Here is a 20,768-nt window from a genome sequence, read left to right as displayed (position 1 = left end):
TCATCCTGACTAGTCTCCCAGTCCCTGCCGCTGAAAAACATCCCCACAGCATGATGCTGCCACCACCATGCTTTACCGTAGGGATGGTGCCAGGTTTCCATCAGACGTGACGCTTGGCATTCAGGCCAAAGTGTTCAATCTTGCTTTCATCAGACCAGAGAATCTTGTTTCTCATGGTCAGAGAGTCCTTTAGGTGCCTTTTGGCAAACTCCAAGCGGGCTGTCGTGCCTTTTACTGAGGAGTGGCATCTGTCTGGCCACTCTACCTTAAAGGCCTGATTGGTGGAGTGCTGCAGAGATGGTTGTCCTTTTGGAAGGTTCTCCCATCTCCACAGAGGAGCTCTGTCAGAGTGATCATCGGCTTCTTGGTCAGCCCCCTGACCAAGGCTCTTCTCCCCTGATTGCTCATTTTGGTCAGGCGGTCAGCTCTAGGAAGAGTCTTGGTGGTTCCAAACTTCTTCCATTTAAGAATGATGGAGGCCACTGTGTTCTTGGGGACATTCAATGCTGCAGAAATGTTGGGGTACCCTTCCCAAGATCTGTGCCTCGACACAATCCTGTCTCGGAGCTCTACGGACAATTCCTTCGACCTCATGGCTTGGTTTTTGCTCTGATATGCACTGTGAACTGTGGGACCTTATATAGACAGGTGTGTGCCTTTCCAAAAAATGTCTAATCAATTCAATTTACCCCAAGTGGACTCCAATTCTGTTTTCGCTTTGTCATTATGGGGTATTGTGTGTAGATTGATGGGAAAAAATAATTTCATCCATTTTAGAATAAGGCTGTAACGTAACAAAATGTGGAAAAGGTGGCCTTATTTCTATTACAGCATATTGGATGACTCTCATTCATATTCCGTTCACCCAGTTCAATGTAACAGCAATAGGTTTAGGCTACTACATGATACTCAAATATTCCCTATACCCATAATGAGGTTGCTACAACCTATCCTATGAATGAAAGTTTAAAACATAGGTGCACACAGGTCGAGAGACACATTTGAGGTGACAGACAGTGACACATGGACAGACAGTGACATTCAATACCGCCTTGCACACTCTTGCTTGCATCTAGCTGATATAGGGTGTAGTCATTAGTCCAACAGTTGCAAACGAGAGTTTCTATTGGACAAATTCAGGTATGTTTATCCCCGTTTTGTTCCGTTTGCTTCAGTTTAAGAAACATTTTTCAACAGAATCGGCGGAATGAATACACCCCTGATCACGCGTAAACACAGTTCACTTTCATAGCAGGCACATACAGCAAAGTTGTACTCCTTCTCACATCTCTCCTCCTCTCACCTCTTCCCTTCGCTTGTGGACTTCAATGCACAACACATCAGCTGTATGTGACCAGGCGAAAAAATATTTCCAAGCCAAACTGCTACACACAGCCTACATCGTTGTCACCATATTAGCTAAATTAACGTCATAGTCAGCATAGCTAATAGAACTACAGTGAGGGAAAAAAGTATTTGATCCCCTGCTGATTTTGTATGTTTGCCCACTGACAAAGACATGATCAGTCTATAATTTTAATGGTAGGTTTATTTGAACAGTGAGAGACAGAATAACAACAAAAAAATCCAGAAAAACGCATGACAAAAATGTTATAAATTGATTTGCATTTTAATGAGGGAAATAAGTATTTGAGCCCTCTGCAAAACATGATTTAGTACTTGGTGGCAAAACCCTTGTTGGCAATCACAGAGGTCAGACATTTCTTGTAGTTGGCCACCAGGTTTGCACACATCTCAGGAGGGATCAACTCCTGAGTGGCGCAGTGGTCTAAGGCACTGCATCGCAGTGCTAACTGTGCCATTAGATCCTGGTTCGAATCCAGGCTCTGTCGCAGCCGGCCGCGACCGGGAGACTCATGGGCGGCGCACAATTGGCCCAGCGTCGTCCAGGGTAGGGGAGGGAATGGCCGGCAGGGATGTAGCTCAGTTGATAGAGCATGGCGTTTGCAACGCCAGGGTTGTGGGTTCGATTCCCACGGGGGGCCAGTATGAAAAAAAATATGTATTCACTAACTGTAAGTCGCTCTGGATAAGAGCGTCTGCTAAATGACTAAAATGTAAATGTAAATGTAAATGTGGATTTTGTCCCACTCCTCTTTGCAGATCTTCTCCAAGTCATTAAGGTTTCGAGCCTGACGTTTGGCAACTCGAACCATCAGCTCCCTCCACAGATTTTCTATGGGATTAAGGTCTGGAGACTGGCTAGGCCACTACAGGACCTTAATGTGCTTCTTCTTGAGTCACTCCTTTGTTGCCTTGGCCGTGTGTTTTGGGTCATTGTCATGCTGGAATACCCATCCACGACCCATTTTCAATGCCCTGGCTGAGGGAATGAGGTTCTCACCCAAGATTTGACGGTACATGGCCCCGTCCATCGTCCCTTTGCTGCGGTGAAGTTGTCCTGTCCCCTTAGCAGAAAAACACCCCCAAAGCATTATGTTTCCACCTCCATGTTTGACGGTGGGGATGGTGTTGTTGGTGTCATAGGCAGCATTCCTCCTCCTCCAAACACGGCGAGTTGAGTTGATGCCAAAGAGCTTGATTTTGGTCTCATCTGACCACAACACTTTCACCCAGTTCTCCTCTGAATCATTCAGATGTTCATTGACAAACTTCAGACGGGCCTGTATATGTGCTTTCTTGAGCAGGGGGACCTTGCGGGCGCTGCAGGATTTCAGTCCTTCACGGCATAGTGTGTTACCAATTGTTTTCTTGGTGACGATGGTCCCAGCTGCCTTGAGATCATTGACAAGATCCTCCTGTGTAGTTCTGGGCTGATTCCTCACTGTTCTCATGATCATTTCAACTCCACGAGGTGAGATCTTGCATGGAGCCCCAGGCCGAGGGAGATTGACAGTTATTTTGTGTTTCTTCCATTTGCGAATAATCGCACCAACTGTTGTCACCTTCTCACCAAGCTGCTTGGCGATGGTCTTGTAACCCATTCCAGCCTTGTGTAGGTCTACAATCTTGTCCCTGACATCCTTGGAGAGCTCTTTGGTCTTGGCCATGGTGGAGAGTTTGGAATCTGATTGATTGATTGCTTCTGTGGACAGGTGTCTTTTATACAGGTAACAAGCTGAGATTAGGAGCACTCCCTTTAAGAGTGTACTCCTAATCTCAGCTCGTTACCTGTATAAAAGACACCTGGGAGCCAGAAATCTTTCTGATTGAGAGGGGGTCAAATACTTATTTCCCTCATTAAAATGCAAATCAATTTATTAAATTTTTGAAATGCGTTTTTCTGGATTTTTTTGTTGTTATTCTGTCTCTCACTGTTCAAATAAACCTACCATTAAAACTATAGACTGATCATTTCTTTGTCAGTGGGTAAATGTACAAAATCAGCAGGGGATCAAATACTTTTTTCCCTCACTGTAACGCGTTAGTAAACCCGCTACCATCATGGAGTAACGTTACAGTTTACAGTCAGTAAGCAGTTACACCGGCGGGCCCTGGTGGCAAAGCTTACCTTGACTTGGAAGAGTTCCAGTGTTGTGTTGGAAAGTCATTGCCAGCTAGCTAACATAGCATCCCTCTGTTTGAGCAGTGTGTTTCAGTAGGCTAAACTAGCTAAGTACATGAAAGTGGAAAGAAATGACAGTCTCTCTCTCTCTCTCTATTTCTCTCTTGCTTCTCCTTCATTTTGGAAGAAATTAATTTGTTCAAAACTGTTCAACTATTGTTTTTCTCTCTCTTTGAGTCAACTACTCACCATATTTTTTTGCACTGCAGTGCTAGCTAGCTGTAGCTTATGCTTTCAGTACTAGATGAATTATCTGATCCTTTGATTGGGTGGACAACATGTCAGTTCATGCTGCAAGAGCTCTGATGGGCTGGAAGACGTCCTCCGGAAGTTGTCATAATTACTGTGTAAGTCTATGGAAGGGGTTGAGAACCATGAGCCTCCTAGGTTTTGAATAGAAGTCATTGTACCCAGAGGAGGATGGAAGCTAGCTGTCCTCCGGCTACACAATGGTGCTACCCTACAGAGTGCTGTTGAGGCTACTGTAGACCTTATTTGCAAAATAGTGTGTTTTAATCAATTATTTGGTGACGTGATTATATTGTAGTGTAGTTTTATCTAAAAGGGATAACTTTTTTAATGTTTTAGAATTAAAAAAATTATGAAATTCACTGAGGAGGATGGTCCTCCCCTTCCTCCTCTGAGGAGCCTCCACTGGTCTGAATGCACTGTATGTAAAACTTCAATTCATAGTGTGGGTGTTTATTTGCTTAAGTCACTGAAAACAAATGGTGATTATTAGATACTAGCTTCTCTTTGAGCCAGGCGTCTACTTCCTAATGCACACAGCTTTTGCTCATTTGCATAGTTAATTGCTTATTTCCAGCATTCACTTCCAGCATTTTAATCAATTACTTCATATCCTGCACTGTGTTTTCATTTATACACTGTGTCACGTTTCTTTTGTCTTAGTATGCCTCTATTTCAAAATATATCGATATTTTCCTTGACAATAATTATTCTCCTCTTTGACTGTGCATTTTCGGCAGGTCTTACGTTTGCCACTAGAGGGCGATCGGCCAATTTCTAGGGTTCTGTAGTCCCGAAGTGGTTGACTGTTTTTGTGCTTGCCAGTTAGCTAGCAGTTCTCAGCTGTTAGCAGCCAATGGCTAGCAGTTTCTTACTGGTGATAAAAACGGATGATTGCCATAATATTTTCGAATCTTTACTGAATTATTTAATGTAACAAATCAAACATTAAACCTCGTAAACAATTCATTTAGATCCGCCGTTTATTAATTTGAAACAGGCATTTATTTACTGAAATGTGTGCCGTTGTCCGGCTATTAAAAGGAACAGGTGGCTATTTGAGACTGCGTTTAATTGAAATTTTACGGTAGCTAAGAAATACCTATTTTCCCCCCTCCATGAGCAAGAGAGGTTTTCCATTTTCTAAAACTGAATTTCTTAAAAAGCGGAACTTTTTCAGGTCGGCAAAAATTGAACAATTTGCATAAGTTTGCCTGGCTCAGATTTGTAATTAAATGTGTGCCTTAAAGCGAGAGTCCGCCGGGCAGAGAGTGGAGGAACATGCTGAACCTGCATTCATCAGAACCTTCCCCAGCAGCTCATTTAGAAGGAAGTAGCTAGTTTACTCATGTTTAATGTAGTTGGATCACGGCAGGGGGCATATGTATAGGGCCTGTCTTACTGTGCAAATGGAAAGTAATTATTACTGCCGTTGGCAGCATGGGGGAGTTTGAACACCTGATGTTCTCACTCAATTTTACCAGCCTGAAGTCCTTAGTGGATTTCGTTGTACGAAAGACATTTGAACTAATCATAATATACAAAAACATGGTTTTATAATACTTTGTAAACACAAACACACACTCAGACACATTGAATCGCAGGGCCAAACGAGGACAGTGTGTGTGTGTGTTTGTGCGCACATGCGGACCTGCGTGTGTGCTTAATTTAGTAATAGTTTAGAAGTGCTTTTATCAACAATCCCAGCACCAGCCAGTCAGTGCTCTTCTTACTGAGTGGCATTTATTGTCCATCCATTGTTAAACAGAGTCTGACCCACAGTGACTCTGGTGGCATTTCCGACCCGGCGTTCCCAGCCCACATACTGGATTGCTGGCATCAGTTCTGAGCTGTGAGCTCTGGGGTCTAGGCTGAGTGTCTGTCTGTCTCCTGATGAAGGACAGTCTACTGCCCTGCGCCTGCTCTCAGACTCTGGAACCCTGGTGGTTTCACTGTCTCACTCCCATTCTCCTCCCATTCTGCTAGTGTCCAGTTCCACTGTTATCCTCCCTGTGCAGTCCTCCATTCCCCACATGAGCTATAGTTATGTAAATAGCTTGGGATATAGAACAGATGCAAACCAAGGCATCTTTACTTACCCATTTCTTATGAGGTTTAAAGAAAAGGGCCTAAACCCTCTCATTCCTCCGTATTACATTAATCGCTCTGTTGTTCGGCAAACAACTGTGAGATAATGAGATGACATGAGTGCCACGGAGAGAAACTGCTGGGAAATTGGACAGGTTCCATATCAACCTGCTGATAGCTACACATCCATGCAGGGTGAAAAACCACACAGTCAATTACAGAGCTCCCTGCTCCCAGCTTGGATTCTGATGAGAATTCGGAAACATGCCGTTATTTGATCACATGTGAAATAAAACATATGGGGAATAGGAAGAGGCTTATCAGTAATGTACAGTATGTAGTGAACTGTGCCCTCAAAGCCTTTCCCCAGCATGGTATTGAAAACGCAATACTGCCAGATTTCCCTTTTTGCTGCCTTTAGTGTTCAGACTGTGCACTATAGGCTGTTATTGCCCATAGGTAGATCTACAGTACTGTATGGCTGTATCGCAACCACATCACTTAGGGCTAACAATGACACACTCAGCTGGGTTTCAGAACAACAAGCTAGTTGATGAGAGGCGTTCCACAGGGCTTACCTGTGGTTATGAGCTGAGCCTCACAAAGGGCCTTAATATGACCAAGAAGCTTTTCTCAGAAGATAATTAACATGACTCTCTGTACCTCTGATGAGCCCCTCTGTGTGAGAGCGTGTGTGATCATTGATCTGTCCAGAGCCCTGCATTATATCCCACAGCAAAAACAACAGCCACAGCTGAGAGGAACAACTTTATGACCACTGTTAAGATGTGCTGAAATGAATCATATTTTTTATGTGAAATCGGAGAAGAAATCGGCAAGATCATTTATTTTTCACCACTCAAATCAGATAGCACCATGGGCTCTTTTGTATACAATACTGCAAGGTGCCTGTGTCTAACTGTTTTAGCTTAACTGTTTCAGTTTGAGTCTAAGATGGGATGGCGGTGTGCTGTGTTAGGAAAACAGAGCATGGTAACTGAAATAATTTGTTAGGCTACATGATACACTGTGTGAGTGGTATTGATGTGGAATCATCAGAGGGGAAGCACACACTGCTTATCCTTCATAATGGAGCATGTCACAGTAGCTGTGTCCTCTAAATGTGGATCAAAGACAAATCAACAGACAACAATTCACTGGCATGACATGTTCTGTGTTCCAGCGGCTGCATGCAACACCTTTGTTGTTGTGAATTGTTAGCTACTACTGCACTGTTGGAGCTAGGAACATAAGCATTTTGCTACACCCGCAATAACGTCTGCTAAAAATGTGTATGTGACCAATACGATTTGATTAGTTTTTGTTTGGCTTGTTTATGCCCTTCACCTCGGCTCTAGATCAACACAACACACTACTACATCGTCCTAATTTCGAAGACCGGAGATTTTGACATTACTATTGAAGGGGCCTCTGCTTATGTAAACTACAGTGCCTTCAGAAAGTATTCATTTAGGACCCCTTGATTTATACCACATTTTGTTGTGTTACAGCCTAAATTCAAATAAACACACAATACCCCATAATGACAAGTGAAACGTGTTTTTTTTTTGGTGCAAAGTTATTTAAAATGAAATACAGAAATATATAATTCACATAAATATTCACACCCCTGAGTCAATACTTTGGCGGCGATTGCAGCTGTGAGTCTTTTTGGGTAAGTCTCTAAGAACTTTGCACACCTGAATTGTACAATGTTCGACCATTCATCTTTTAAAAATTATTCAAGCTCTGTGAAGTTGATTGTTGATCATTACTAGACAGCCATTTTAAAGTCTTGCCATCGATCTTCAAGCTGATTTTAATGTCAAAACTGTAACTAGGCCATTCAGGAACATTCAATGTCGTCTTGGAAAGCAAGTCCAGTGTATATTTGGCCTTTTGTTTTAGGTTATTGTCCTGCTGAAAGGTGAATTTGTCACCCAATGTCTGTTGGAAAGCAGACTGAACCAGATTTTCCTATAGGATTTTGCCTGTGCTTATAGCTGTATTCTGTTTCTTTTTTATCCTAGAAAACTCCTTAGTCCTTCCAGATGACAAGCATACCCATAACATGATGCAGCCACCACCATGCTTGAAAATATGAAGAGTGGTACTCAGTGTCAGCGGCTGAATGTGGATGTGGTGTAGGAGTCAGGCGCAGGACACAGAACCTTCGTCCAACAGACTTTACTAGACGACAATAATACAAACTAACGGGCCTCTACTAACCCGGAGGCGAGCGATTATGCAACAGTGCGCAAAACACCAAAATACAAACAGATACGCAAATAGTGCGTCTGTACTCAAAACGTAGGAGCAAAATTTACGCGGCACCTAATGACAGGCGGAACAATTACACACAACACACGACAAACAAAACGAGAAACTTATAGGGGACATAATGAACACTAAAAGGAAACAGGTGTACAAGGAAGACAAAACCAAACAAACATCGATAACATACAACGGTGGCAGCTAGTACTCCGGGGATGACGACCGCCAAAGCCTGCCCGAGCAAGGAGGAGGAGCAGCCTCGGCCGAAACCGTGACAGTAACCCCCCATTGACGCGCGGCTCCAGCCGTGCGCCGACCCCGGCCTCGGGGACGACCAAGAGGACGCGGAGCAGGGCGCGTGGGACGACCACGGTGGAACTCAGTCAGGAGAGATGGGTCTAAGATGTCCCTCCACGGCACCCAGCACCGTTCCTCCGGGCCGTACCCCTCCCACTCCACGAGATACTGGAGACCCCCCATCCGACGTCTCGAATCCAAGATGGACCGAACTGTGAACGCCGGAGCCCCCTCGATGTCCAGTGGGGGCGGAGGAGTCTCTCTTATCTCACAGTCCTGGAGTGGACCAGCTACCACCGGCCTGAGAAGAGACACATGGAACGAGGGGTTAATGTGATAATCAATAGACAGTTGTAACCTGTAACACACCTCGTTCAATCTCCTCAGGACTTTAAATGGCCTCACTGCGGTGGAGATCGGCGCTCGCCTTTTGTCGACGGATGGCCCGCTGCAGATGGACGTGTGCAGTGTTCCACGTCTCCTCCGAGCGCCGCACCCACTCATCCACCGCAGGAGCCTCGATCTGGCTCTGATGCCATGGTGCCAGAACCGGCTGATACCCTAACACACATTGGAAAGGGGTTAGGTTGGTGGAGGAGTGGCGGAGAGAGTTCTGTGCCATCTCTGCCCAGGGGATATACCTCACCCACTCCTCCGGCCGGCCCTGGCAATACGATCTCAGAAACCTACCCACATCCTGGTTCACTCTTTCTACCTGCCCATTGCTCTCTGGGTGGTACCCCGAGGTAAGGCTCACCGAGACCCCCAAGCGCTCCATGAACGCCCTCCAGACTCTGGAGGTGAACTGGGGACCTCGATCAGACACTGTATCCTCGGGCACCCCGTAGTGCCGAAAGACGTGGGTGAACAGTGCCTCAGTGGTCTGTAGGGCAGTAGGGAGACCCGGCATTGGGAAGAGACGACAGGCCTTAGAGAACCGATCCACAACGACCAGTATAGTGGTATTCCCCTGAGAGGGGGGAAGGTCTGTAACGAAATCCACCGAGAGGTGAGACCAGGGTCGTTGTGGAACGGGCAGGGGTTGTAACTTCCCCCTGGGCAGGTGTCTAGGCACCTTACACTGAGCACACACCGAGCAGGAGGAGACATAAACCCTCACATCCCTGGCTAATGTTTGCCACCAGTACTTAGCGCTAAGGCAGTGCACTGTCCGGCCAATACCTGGATGTCCAGAGGAGGGGGACGTATGAGCCCAATAAATCAGACGATCCCGAACCTCGAGCGGAACGTACGTCCGACCCACAGGACACTTTGGGGGACTAGGGTCGGTACACAACGCCCGCTCGATTTCCGCATCGACCTCCCACACTACCGGAGCCACCAGACAAGACTCCGGCAGGATGGGAGTGGGCTCAATGGACCTCTCCTCTGTGTCATACCGCCGGGACAGGGCGTCTGCCTTACCGTTCTGGGACCCAGGGATGTACGTTATTTTAAATACGAACCGGGTTAGAAACATGTTCCACCGAGCCTGACGAGGGTTCAATCTCCTAGCTGCCCGGATGTACTCCAGGTTACGGTGGTCAGTCAAAATGAGAGAAGGGTGTTGAGCCCCCTCAAGCCAATGCCTCCACACCTTTAGGGCCTGTACCACGGCTAACAGCTCCCTGTCCCCTACGTCATAATTTCGCTCCGCTGGGCTGAGCTTCTTGGAATAAAAAGCACAGGGGCGGAGTTTAGGTGGCGTGCCGGACCGTTGTCATAGTACGGCCCCAATACCGGCCTCTGACGCGTCCACCTCTACCTGGAATGGTAAAGCGGGGTCCGGATGCGCCAGCACCGGAGCTGAAGTGAACAGGTCCTTCAGTCTCCCAAAGGCCCTGTCCGCCTCAGCTGACCACTGCAAATGCACCGGGCCCCCCTTCAGCAGGGACATTATGGGAGCTGCCACCTGTCCAAAACCCCGGATAAACCTCTGGTAGTAATTTGCAAAACCCAAGAACTGCTGCACCTCTTTAACCGTGGTTGGGGTTTGCCAATTACGCACGGCTGACACACGGTCAACCTCCATCCTCACCCCTGACGCGGACAACCGATAACCCAAAAAAGAGACTCCTGGAAAACAGACATTTCTCTGCCTTGACATACAGGTCGTGCTCCAACAGCCTCCCCAACACTCGGCGCACCAGGGCTACATGCTCGGCTCGGGTAGAAGAGTACACTAGAATGTCGTCAATGTACACGACCACACCTTGCCCCTGCATGTCCCGGAAGATATCGTCCACAAAGGATTGGAAGACTGAAGGGGCATTCATCAACCCGTATGGCATGACGAGATACTCGTAATGACCCGAGGTGGTACTAAATGCTGTCTTCCATTCATCGCCCTCCCTAATGCGCACCAAGTTGTAGGCGCTCCTGAGATCCAGTTTTGTGAAGAAACGCGCTCCGTGTAATGATTCCGTCATAGTCGTAATCAGAGGGAGTGGATAACTGTATTTCACAGTGATCTGATTGAGACTACGGTAATCAATACACGGGCGCAACCCTCCATCCTTCTTCTTCACAAAAAAGAAGCTTGAGGACGCAGGGGAAGTGGAGGGCCGTATGTAACCCTGTCTCAGAGACTCGGCTATGTATGTCTCCATAGCCCCCTTCTCCTCTTGAGACATAGGATACACATGGCTCCGCGGAAGCGCTGCTCCTGCCTGGAGGTCTATCGCATAGGACTCGGCTCGGAGGTGCTGGAGGATGGAATGGACGGCCCCCACTCGGGACGTCCACGGGTGGCCAGCAGGGTGTCGAGACGGATGGACATGTCCACCAACTGGTCGAACGATAGGTTGGTGTCCCTGCAGGCCAGCTCTCAACGAACGTCCTCCCGTAGACTGCATCGATAGTGGTCGATGAGGGCCCGCTCATTCCAGCCCGCATCCGCCGCTAGAGTCCGGAATTCCAGGGAGAACTCCTGTGCTATCCTCTTCCCCTGTCGGAGGTGGAATAGACGCTCCCCCGCCGCTTTCCCCTCAGGTGGATGGTCGAACACTGCCCTGAAGCGGCGGGAGAACTCCGCGTAGGTGATGGTGGCGGCGTCTATTCCCCTCCATTCGGCGTTGGCCCACTCCAACGCCTTGCCGGAGAGACAGGAGATGAGGGCGGAAACGCTCTCGTATCCCGAGGGCGCTGGGTGTATGGTGGCCAGGTAGAGAACCCCTGACACCCGGCTGTGGCGCCATCATACGCCCTCGGGAGCGAGAGCCGAATCCCACTGGATTCTGGAGCTTGGATGGTAGGACTGACCGATGGTGGTGGTAAGGTAAGAGGAGGTGTGGGCACTCCTCTGGTCTCCCATCGGTGCAGAGTGTTGATCACGTCCTGCAGGGCGGATCCGAGTTGAAGGATCCTGTCGTCTTGCCCGCTGACGCGCTCCTCCAGCGACTCGGGTGCTGCTGCTGCTCCTGCTGACTCCATTATGGTGTGTAATTCTGTCAGCGGCTGATGTGGATGTGGTGTAGGAGTCAGGCGCAGGACACAGAAGCTTCGTCCAACAGACTTTACTAGACGACAATAATACAAACTAACGGGCCTCTACTAACCCGGAGGCGAGCGATTACGCAACAGTGCGCAAAACACCAAAATACAAACAGATACGCAAATAGTGCGTCTGTACTCAAAACATAGGAGCAGAATTTACGCTGCACCTAATGACAGGCGGAACAATTACACACAACAAACAAAACGAGAAACTTATAGGGGACATAATGAACACTAAAAGGAAACAGGTGTACAAGGAAGACAAAACCAAACAAACATCGATAACATACAACGGTGGCAGCTAGTACTCCGGGGACGACGACCGCCGAAGCCTGCCCGAGCAAGGAGGAGGAGCAGCCTCGGCCGAAACCGTGACACTCAGTGATGTGTTGTGTTGGATTTGCCCCAAACATAACACTTTGTATTCAGGACAAAAAGTTCATTTCTTTGCCAATTATTTTGCAGTATTACATAAGTGCCTTGTTGCAAACAGGATGCATGTTTTGGAATATTTGTATTCTGTATATGCTTCCTTCTTTTCACTCTGTCATTAAAGTTAGTATTGTCGAGTAACTACAATGTTGTTGATCCATCCTCAGTTTTCTCATATCACAACCATTCAACTCTGAGCTGTTTTAAAATCACCATTGGCCTCATGGTGAAATCCCTGAGCAGTTTCCTTCCTATCCAGCAACTGAGCTAGGAAGGATGCCTGCATCTTTGTAGTGACTGGGTGTATTGATACACCATCTAAAGCCTAATTAATAACTTCACCATGCTCAAAGGGATATTCAGCTTCTGCTTTTAAATTTTGTACACATCTACCAATCGGTGCCCTTCTTTGCGAGGCTTTGAAAAACCTCCCTGGTCTTTGTGATTGAATCTATGCTTGAAATTCACTACTCAATTGAGGTACCGTACAAATAATTGTACTGTATGTGTGGGGTACAGAGATGGAGTAGTCATAAAAAAATTATGTTGACCACTATTATTGAACACGGAATAAGTCAATGCAACTTATTATGCAATTTGTTAAGCACATTTTTACTCCTGCCATAACAAAGGGGTTGAATACTTATTTACTCAAGACATTTCAGCTTTTCCTTTTTTAAAATTAATTTCCAACATTCTTTACAAACAAAATTCCACTTTGACATTATGTGGTATTGTGTGTAAATCAGTGACACAACATCTCAATTTAATATATTTAAATGCAGGCTGTAACACAACAAAATGTGGAAAAAGTAAAGGGGTGTGAATACTTTCTGAAGGCACTGTATAAAATGCTGACGGGGACATTGGAGATGTGCCCGTTTTCATGATTTTATTCTGCAGAAGGAGAGCTGCTCCTTAATCACTGGTGTATGAATTCCTCCGTTTAAAATGACTGTCTTTTTTGTTTTTCAGGGCAGCAATCGATGCACTGGCAGCACTTTTATGTTCAAGTAAGTATACTTCAGCCCCTCTTACTCATCATTTTCTCCCTTTATAAACTCTACCTCCTATGTATACTAGTAGTATGGAATAGTTATATCACAAATAGACTGTGCTATTGACTCTCTCAGATGATTTATTTCAAGGCCATGAGAGTAAATGGGGAGGAATATTGAGTGGTATTATGTGTTGGATAGCCTCGGCTCCAGCCCTTATTATGTGTTAGGTAGCCTCGACTGCAGCCCTTACAGTGAGGGAAAAAAGTATTTGATCCCCTGCTGATTTTGTACGTTTGCCCACTGACAAAGACATGATCAGTCTATAATTTTAATGGTAGGTTTATTTGAACAGTGAGAGACAGAATAACAACAAAAAAATCCAGAAAACGCATGTCAAAAATGTTATAAATTTATTTGCATTTTAATGAGGGAAATAAGTATTTGACCCCTCTGCAAAACATGACTTAGTACTTGGTGGAAAAACCCTTGTTGGCAATCACAGAGGTCAGACCTTTCTTGTAGTTGGCCACCAGGTTTGCACACATCTCAGGAGGGATTTTGTCCCACTCCTCTTTGCAGATCTTCTCCAAGTCATTAAGGTTTCGAGGCTGACGTTTGGCAACTCAAACCTTCAGCTCCCTCCACAGATTTTCTATGGGATTAAGGTCTGGAGACTGGCTAGGCCACTCCAGGACCTTAATGTGCTTCTTCTTGAGCCACTCCTTTGTTGCCTTGGCCGTGTGTTTTGGGTCATTGTCATGCTGGAATACCCATCCACGACCCACTTTCAATGCCCTGGCTGAGGGAATGAGGTTCTCACCCAAGATTTGATGGTACATGGCCCCGTCCATCGTCCCTTTGATGCGGTGAAGTTGTCCTGTCCCCTTAGCAGAAAAACACCCCCAAAGCATAATGTTTCCACCTCCATGTTTGACGGTGGGGATGGTGTTCTTGGGGTCATAGGCAGCATTCCTCCTCCTCCAAACACGGCGAGTTGAGTTGATGCCAAAGAGCTCGATTTTGGTCTCATCTTACCACAACACTTTCACCCAGTTCTCCTCTGAATCATTCAGATGTTCATTGGCAAACTTCAGACGGGCGCTGCAGGATTTAAGTCCTTCACGGCGTAGTGTGTTACCAATTGTTTTCTTGGTGACTATGGTCCCAGCTGCCTTGAGATCATTGACAAGATCCTCCCGTGCAGTTCTGGGCTGATTCCTCACCGTTCTCATGATCATTGCAACTCCACGAGGTGAGATCTTACATGGAGCCCCAGACAGTTATTTTGTGTTTCTTCCATTTGCGAATAATCACAACTGTTGTCACCTTCTCACCAAGCTGTTTGGCGATGGTCTTGTAGCCCATTCCAGCCGTGTGTAGGTCTACAATCTTGTCCCTGACATCCTTGGAGAGCTCTTTGGTCTTGGCCATGGTGGAGAGTTTGGAATCTGATTGATTGATTGCTTCTGTGGACAGGTGTCTTTTATACAGGTAACAAGCTGAGATTAGGAGCACTCCCTTTAAGAGTGTGCTCCTAATCTCAGCTCGTTACCTGTATAAAAGACACCTGGGAGCCAGAAATCTTTCTGATTGAGAGGGGGTCAAATACTTATTTCCCTCATTAAAATGCAAATAAATGTATAAAATTTTTGAAATGCGTTTTTCTGGATTTTTTTTATGTTACTCTGTCTCTCACTGTTCAAATAAACCTAGCCTCGACTCTAGCCCTTATTATGTGTTGGATAGCCTCGACTCCAGCCCTTATTATGTGTTAGATAGCCTCGACTCCAGCCCTTATTATGTATTGGATATATTCGACTCTAGTCTTTATTATGTGTTGGATACAGTGGCGGTCTGTGCCGTTTAAGATTGGGGAGGCCAATTTTTTTTGATTATTTCTATTACAGCATATTGGATGACTGTCATTCATATTCCATTCACCCAGTTCAATGTAACATCGATAGGTTTAGGCTATTATGATACTAGAATTTTCCCTATACCCATCATGAGGTTGCTACAACCTAGCCTATGAATGAAAGTATATAACACAGGTCGAGAGACAAATTGTAATAATCAAGGTTACACATTCAATACAGCCGTACACACTCTTGCCCGCATCTAGCTGATCTAGGGTGTAATCATTAGTCCAAAATGAGAGTTTCTATTGGACAAATGCAGGTAGGTAGGTCTATCCCCGTTCTGTTTGCTTCCATTTAAGAAACGTTTTACAACAGAATCGGCGGAATGAATATACCGTTGATCACCCGCACACACAGTTCACTTTCGTAGCAGCCACATACAAACAGCATAATCACTTTGCTCGTTGGATAATTCCTTCTTGCATCTATGCGCTCTCCTCCTCTCACCTTTTCCCTTCGCTTTTGGACTTCAGTGCAAAACACAACAGCTGTCTGTGACCAGGCGAAAAAACCTCTCCAAGCCAAACCTTCATATCATAACCGCTACACATAGCCTACATAGTTTTCACAATAATAGCTAACGTCATAGTCAACATAGCTACTAGAACTAACGCGTTAGTACCCCGCTACAGTCACACAGTACAGTGTACAGCAAGCAGTTTAGCAGTTACACTGGCGGGCCCCGGTGGCAATAAATTAATAAAACCAAAAGCTTACCTTGACTTGGAAGAGTTCCAGTTTTGGATAGCCTTAGCCAGCTACAGTAGCTAACATAAATAACATTCCTCTCTGTTTGAGCTGGGTGTTTGAGTAGGCTAAATTAGCTAACTGCATTAGCTAAGTAAGTGAAAGTGAAAACATTTCATGAAATATGGCTAGCTCTCGCTCTCTGTTGCTTGTCCTTAATTTTAGAAGAAATTAATTTGTTCAAAATTGTTAAACTCTTGTTTTTCTCTCACTTTGAGTCATCTACTCAACACATTTTATGCACTGCAGTGCTAGCTAGCTGTAGCTTATGCTTTTAGTACTAGATTCATTCTCTGATCCTTTGATTGATTGGGTGGACAACATGTCCGTTCATGCCTCAAGAGCTCTGATAGGTTGGAGAACGTCCTCCGGAAGTCATCATAATTACTGTGTAAGTCTATTGAAAGGGGTGAGAACCATCAGCCTCCTAGGTTTTGTATTGAAGTCAATGTACCCAGAGGAGGATGGATAAGAGCTGTCCTCCGGCTACACCATGGTGCTACCCCAGAGAGTGCTGTTGAGGCTACATTGTGTAATCAGATTTTTGGTGACGTGAATATAATTAGTATAGTTTTATCTAAAAAGGAGAACTCCTGAGGTGCTGACATGTTGCATCATCTAAAACCACTGTGATTATTATTTTACCCTGCTGGTCGTCTATGAGCGGTTGAACATCTTGAAGAACGATCTGGCCTTAATGACCATGTACATTTACATTTTAGTCATTTAGCAGACGCTCTTATCCAGAGCGACTTACAGTTAATGAGTGCATACATTTTCATACTGGCCCCCCGTGGGAAACGAACCCACAACCCTGGCGTTACAAGTGCCATGCTCTACCAACTGAGCTACAGGGGACATGTACTCTTATAATCTCCACCCGGCACAGCCAGAAGAGTAATGGCCACCCCTCAGAGCCTGGTTCCTCCCTAGGTTTCTTCCTAGGTTCCTCCCTTTCTAAGGAGTTTTTCCTAGCCACCATGCTTCCACCTCTGCATTGCTTGCTGTTTGGGGTTATCGGTTTTATAAATAAATTAGATTTCTATTTTTATGAAATTCCCTGAGTAGGAGGGTTCTCCCCTTCCTCCTTTGAGGAGCCTCCACTGGTTGGATCACCTCGACTCAAGGCCTTATTATGTGTTTTATTAGCCTGGACTCCAGCCCTTATTATGTTTTGGATAGCCTCGACTCCAGTCCTTATTATGTGTTGAATGGTCAGTGCCACAGGCTTTGTTTTGACCATACGGTTAATCTATTCTCTCGACATCAAACCCCTTAATTAACTGGTCAAATGTGGTAATTTTATCAAGTCTATTACGAGCCAGTGGGTAACTGGTAATAGTAATGAGTAGTTTTAGCAATTTTGCTAGCAGAGGCAATGGTGAAATACTCATATGACAAGAAATACTATTGGGATTTTAATTAAGTATTTTTCATTTGTACTTAGCTCACATCTTCTTGGATGTTTATAATACAGATTCAGTCCCCATGTCTGTGTTTGTACTCAGAGTGATCATCTTTATGAAGTGATTGAATTGATTTGTTTTCTTGCAGCACTTCTATTTCTAACAGCTTCTTCCCAGTCAGATTCACTCAGTTGAAACACAATCATACTCAGTATAACATGATTACACTGAGCTTCTCTGCAACTTTACAACTTGTCAGACAATGATTTAATATCACATCTCCCTCACAGGATATTTGCTCAGAACACAATCCATATTAGCTATTGATACTGTAGTAAATATCACTTTAAAATAGCTCCCAGTGTGCTTTAACAGCAGTTATTTCCTTTTATTGTCAGGGGGAATCCTTTTTTTCTCCAACAAAATCAAGTTACTGTTTTCTCCCGGCATTCAAAATGTGTAAAGGCATGAAAACACACAAGCTCAGCTATTAATCTGCCAGGGAGAGGTTGCAGTCATGCTCTCAGCTCTGTGAGGAGAGATCCTCTCTTATAACAGCCAGGCAGCTGTGTTTTAGTCTACCTGTAGGTGGCAGTGTGACTCTGTGCCTCACTCGGTCCCTCAGCGCTCTCTTTTGTGTATACAGGCTCTGCACCTGTTGATGCACTGCAGTTGCTTGCTGAATGATTCTGCTTGTAAATAACATTAGGATCCTGGTTCTCTCTGAAGCCTATTTTAAAGATGTGCACCTAGGCGGTGATGGTGCAATTAATTATCTTTCATTCAGCAGCAGTTTCCAGTGCAGTCGCTGCTCTTTGTCTATGCGGTTTGTGATGTTTTTTCTTTACGGTCCTGTTTTCCTGTTCTTTCAGGGGGATGTGAGTCAGAGGTAGTTGATAACCACCAAACAATTCAACGGGTTTTTCCTTGTGCTGTTTGACGATCAGATAGTTGTGCTTTTTATTTCAGTGTAACACATTTAGACGTTGAAGGATGGATGATGTTTCTGTAAAGCTGCTCAGACGACAGCTACAAAGATGGCATGAAATGTGAAAAGGAAGATCCCAGATGGATCATATTTTCATGCTGAATTTCCAATGTTTAACCGGTTAAACTAGGCTTGAGCTGCATCCACTCTTACGTATTAGTCCATGTGTTGATGCCTTATTTCTGGGCTGCTGTCATGACACAGTATCTCAATACAAATAATACCCCCATATCTCCATAGGATTAGAACATCAAAAATCAAAACATATTTTTAAAAATCTACTTTCTAGGATTTTCAGATGGGCCTACAGCAAGATCGATTACATACAAACATAACTGCCCCTGTGGTTATGATTGGATTAATGTGTATTAGTATGCGTCACCTGTGTAGTATGCATTACCTACATGCCCGCTCCTATACATCTGCATGCATCTCGCCACAAGTTGATCTCCAGTCCTGTGGGAGAGTGATAAAACCCATTGCAGTCATTCATATTTTAGAAAGCTGTGTTTGTGCTTAGCAGAGGGCTGGAGCTCTAAGAACCCTGAGATCTAGGGGATAGGGGAGAGAGAGTGTGTGGGAGAGAGAGACAGAGGGAAGGAGGGAGGGAGGGAGGGAGGGAGGGGGAGAGGGGAGCACTTGCACTAGTGAGAGAATCCCCAATCCTTTCTCATTTGTTTCCATATTCACACTACAATCCATCTCCTGTGATCATCTGTCAGACACTGTACTGGGGAGATACACTTGAGCACTTCCCATGCTGCCCCAGTCCAACATACAGTGCAGTACACACGTCCGATGACCTTCACAACACTACACTTGCTCAGTGCTCTATGGACTACTGCAGTGGCTCCATAGATTCTCTATCAGCAGCAGAGTGTAGCTCTGGCTCTGGCTTGGGTATTGGCCAGGCCCCAGCTTCTTCATCAGATACAAGGATGCATTCTGTTATAAGATCAGCAAGCTGTGTCAATGGGAGTGTGCACATCGTCCTCCCATTCACTGAACAGTAATGGGGTTCATGGCCATTGTGGATAGTAGATCTAGTTAGGCTTATGTCTATACCTAGCTAACTAAACAAAGCCAGAGCATGATTCCTCACTTAATTTTTATTCCACAAGTCCTGGCTGTACTAACAGTCTTTCCATCAATTATGTAGATGTTGCAGCACTCACTAGACCTTCATTATCATACCAGTTGACCTAAAGGGCTTCTTACCAAATTCTTCTGAAGCTTTTTGATACACACAGGTGTTCTGTGCAATGGTATGATCATGGAGCCTACATGTGTTATAACACAAACTGCCCTCATCTCATTGGGTTTCTCATCTTATACCCATTGGATCAGTCTTCCTGCATTCCACATATTCATCATTATGTCACCAAATGCCACATGTTTTTATTTCACTTCGCCATGTCAGTACATTATAGTATTGTTTTTTTGGCCTCTTAGTGCCAAGATGATGCATGCTCTTATTACATTTTTTATAATAAAATGCACGGTGAAGCATATCATGAAAAATAAAAAACGCCAGCCAGGATCAGTTTCAATATGAATAGCTAATACAGCTGCTTGAAGTAAACATTTACCCAGAGTAAACAGACAAGGGACTAATGCAAATGCAACACAAATTTTTCTTTAACACTAAGGTGGTCGCTAATACTTAAGTTGATGCAAAGGCCACATGTGAATAAATATTTGAAAAAGGTTTTTAAACTCCCTCATTTCTTTCAACCATTTAGCCTCAGCTCTCTGCTGGACATATGATGGATACTTCAGTTAGGCCTTGCCAAATTATCATTGACGAGAAGTAGAGGGGGTTCAGACTTCAGAGAGGTAGATAAAGTGATGCCAACAGGAGAAAGTGCTTCACATTTCCAAGTTTATTTCATTCTGTTGTCTTTCAGTGAGCTGGAAATGAGGATGCTTGAGTGTTTCTACTGCTATTAAACCTGGTAGAAAAGCTTTTCTGTGTCTAGAGAGCTGTGATAAAAGCTTACCCTGCAGATACGTTTTCACATGTCAACTGAATGTTATAGTGTATATTTTTCCGGCCTTGACATCTCATGCTGTGTGCAATGCAATATTTACATCTTCCAAGAAAAGGTAGCTCTCCATGTCAAAATAATAACAGTCATTGATCATCGGCTCTAGATCCTTGACATCACCACCATTGGCTTGATAAATAGGCGAAGGATGCATTGTTAAGCATAGCGGCTCAATAAATATATAATATAGCACAACTATATACTGTAACTACTGCTTTGTGAACATTAAAACCTCCACATTTCTCTCTTACTTTCAGAGGCCAATGTCAGGACTTTT

General features: G+C 44.9%; 1 pseudogene across 1 annotated transcript in view; it reads left to right on the top strand.

The window, feature by feature from the left end:
- The window catches only part of LOC311137544 (cytosolic carboxypeptidase 4-like), a 226,011-nt pseudogene that overhangs the window by 34,120 nt on the left and 171,123 nt on the right, over window positions 1-20,768 (top strand). Inside the window, exon 7 of the transcript in view lies at window positions 13,358-13,395. The product of the transcript in view is annotated as a cytosolic carboxypeptidase 4-like (transcript). The remainder of the gene's footprint in view (window positions 1-13,357; window positions 13,396-20,768) is intronic.

Source organism: Coregonus lavaretus (genome assembly GCF_964263955.1).
Source record: "Coregonus lavaretus genome assembly, chromosome: 11".
NCBI lineage: Eukaryota > Metazoa > Chordata > Actinopteri > Salmoniformes > Salmonidae > Coregonus > Coregonus lavaretus.
This window is presented reverse-complemented; position numbering and strand designations above follow the sequence as displayed.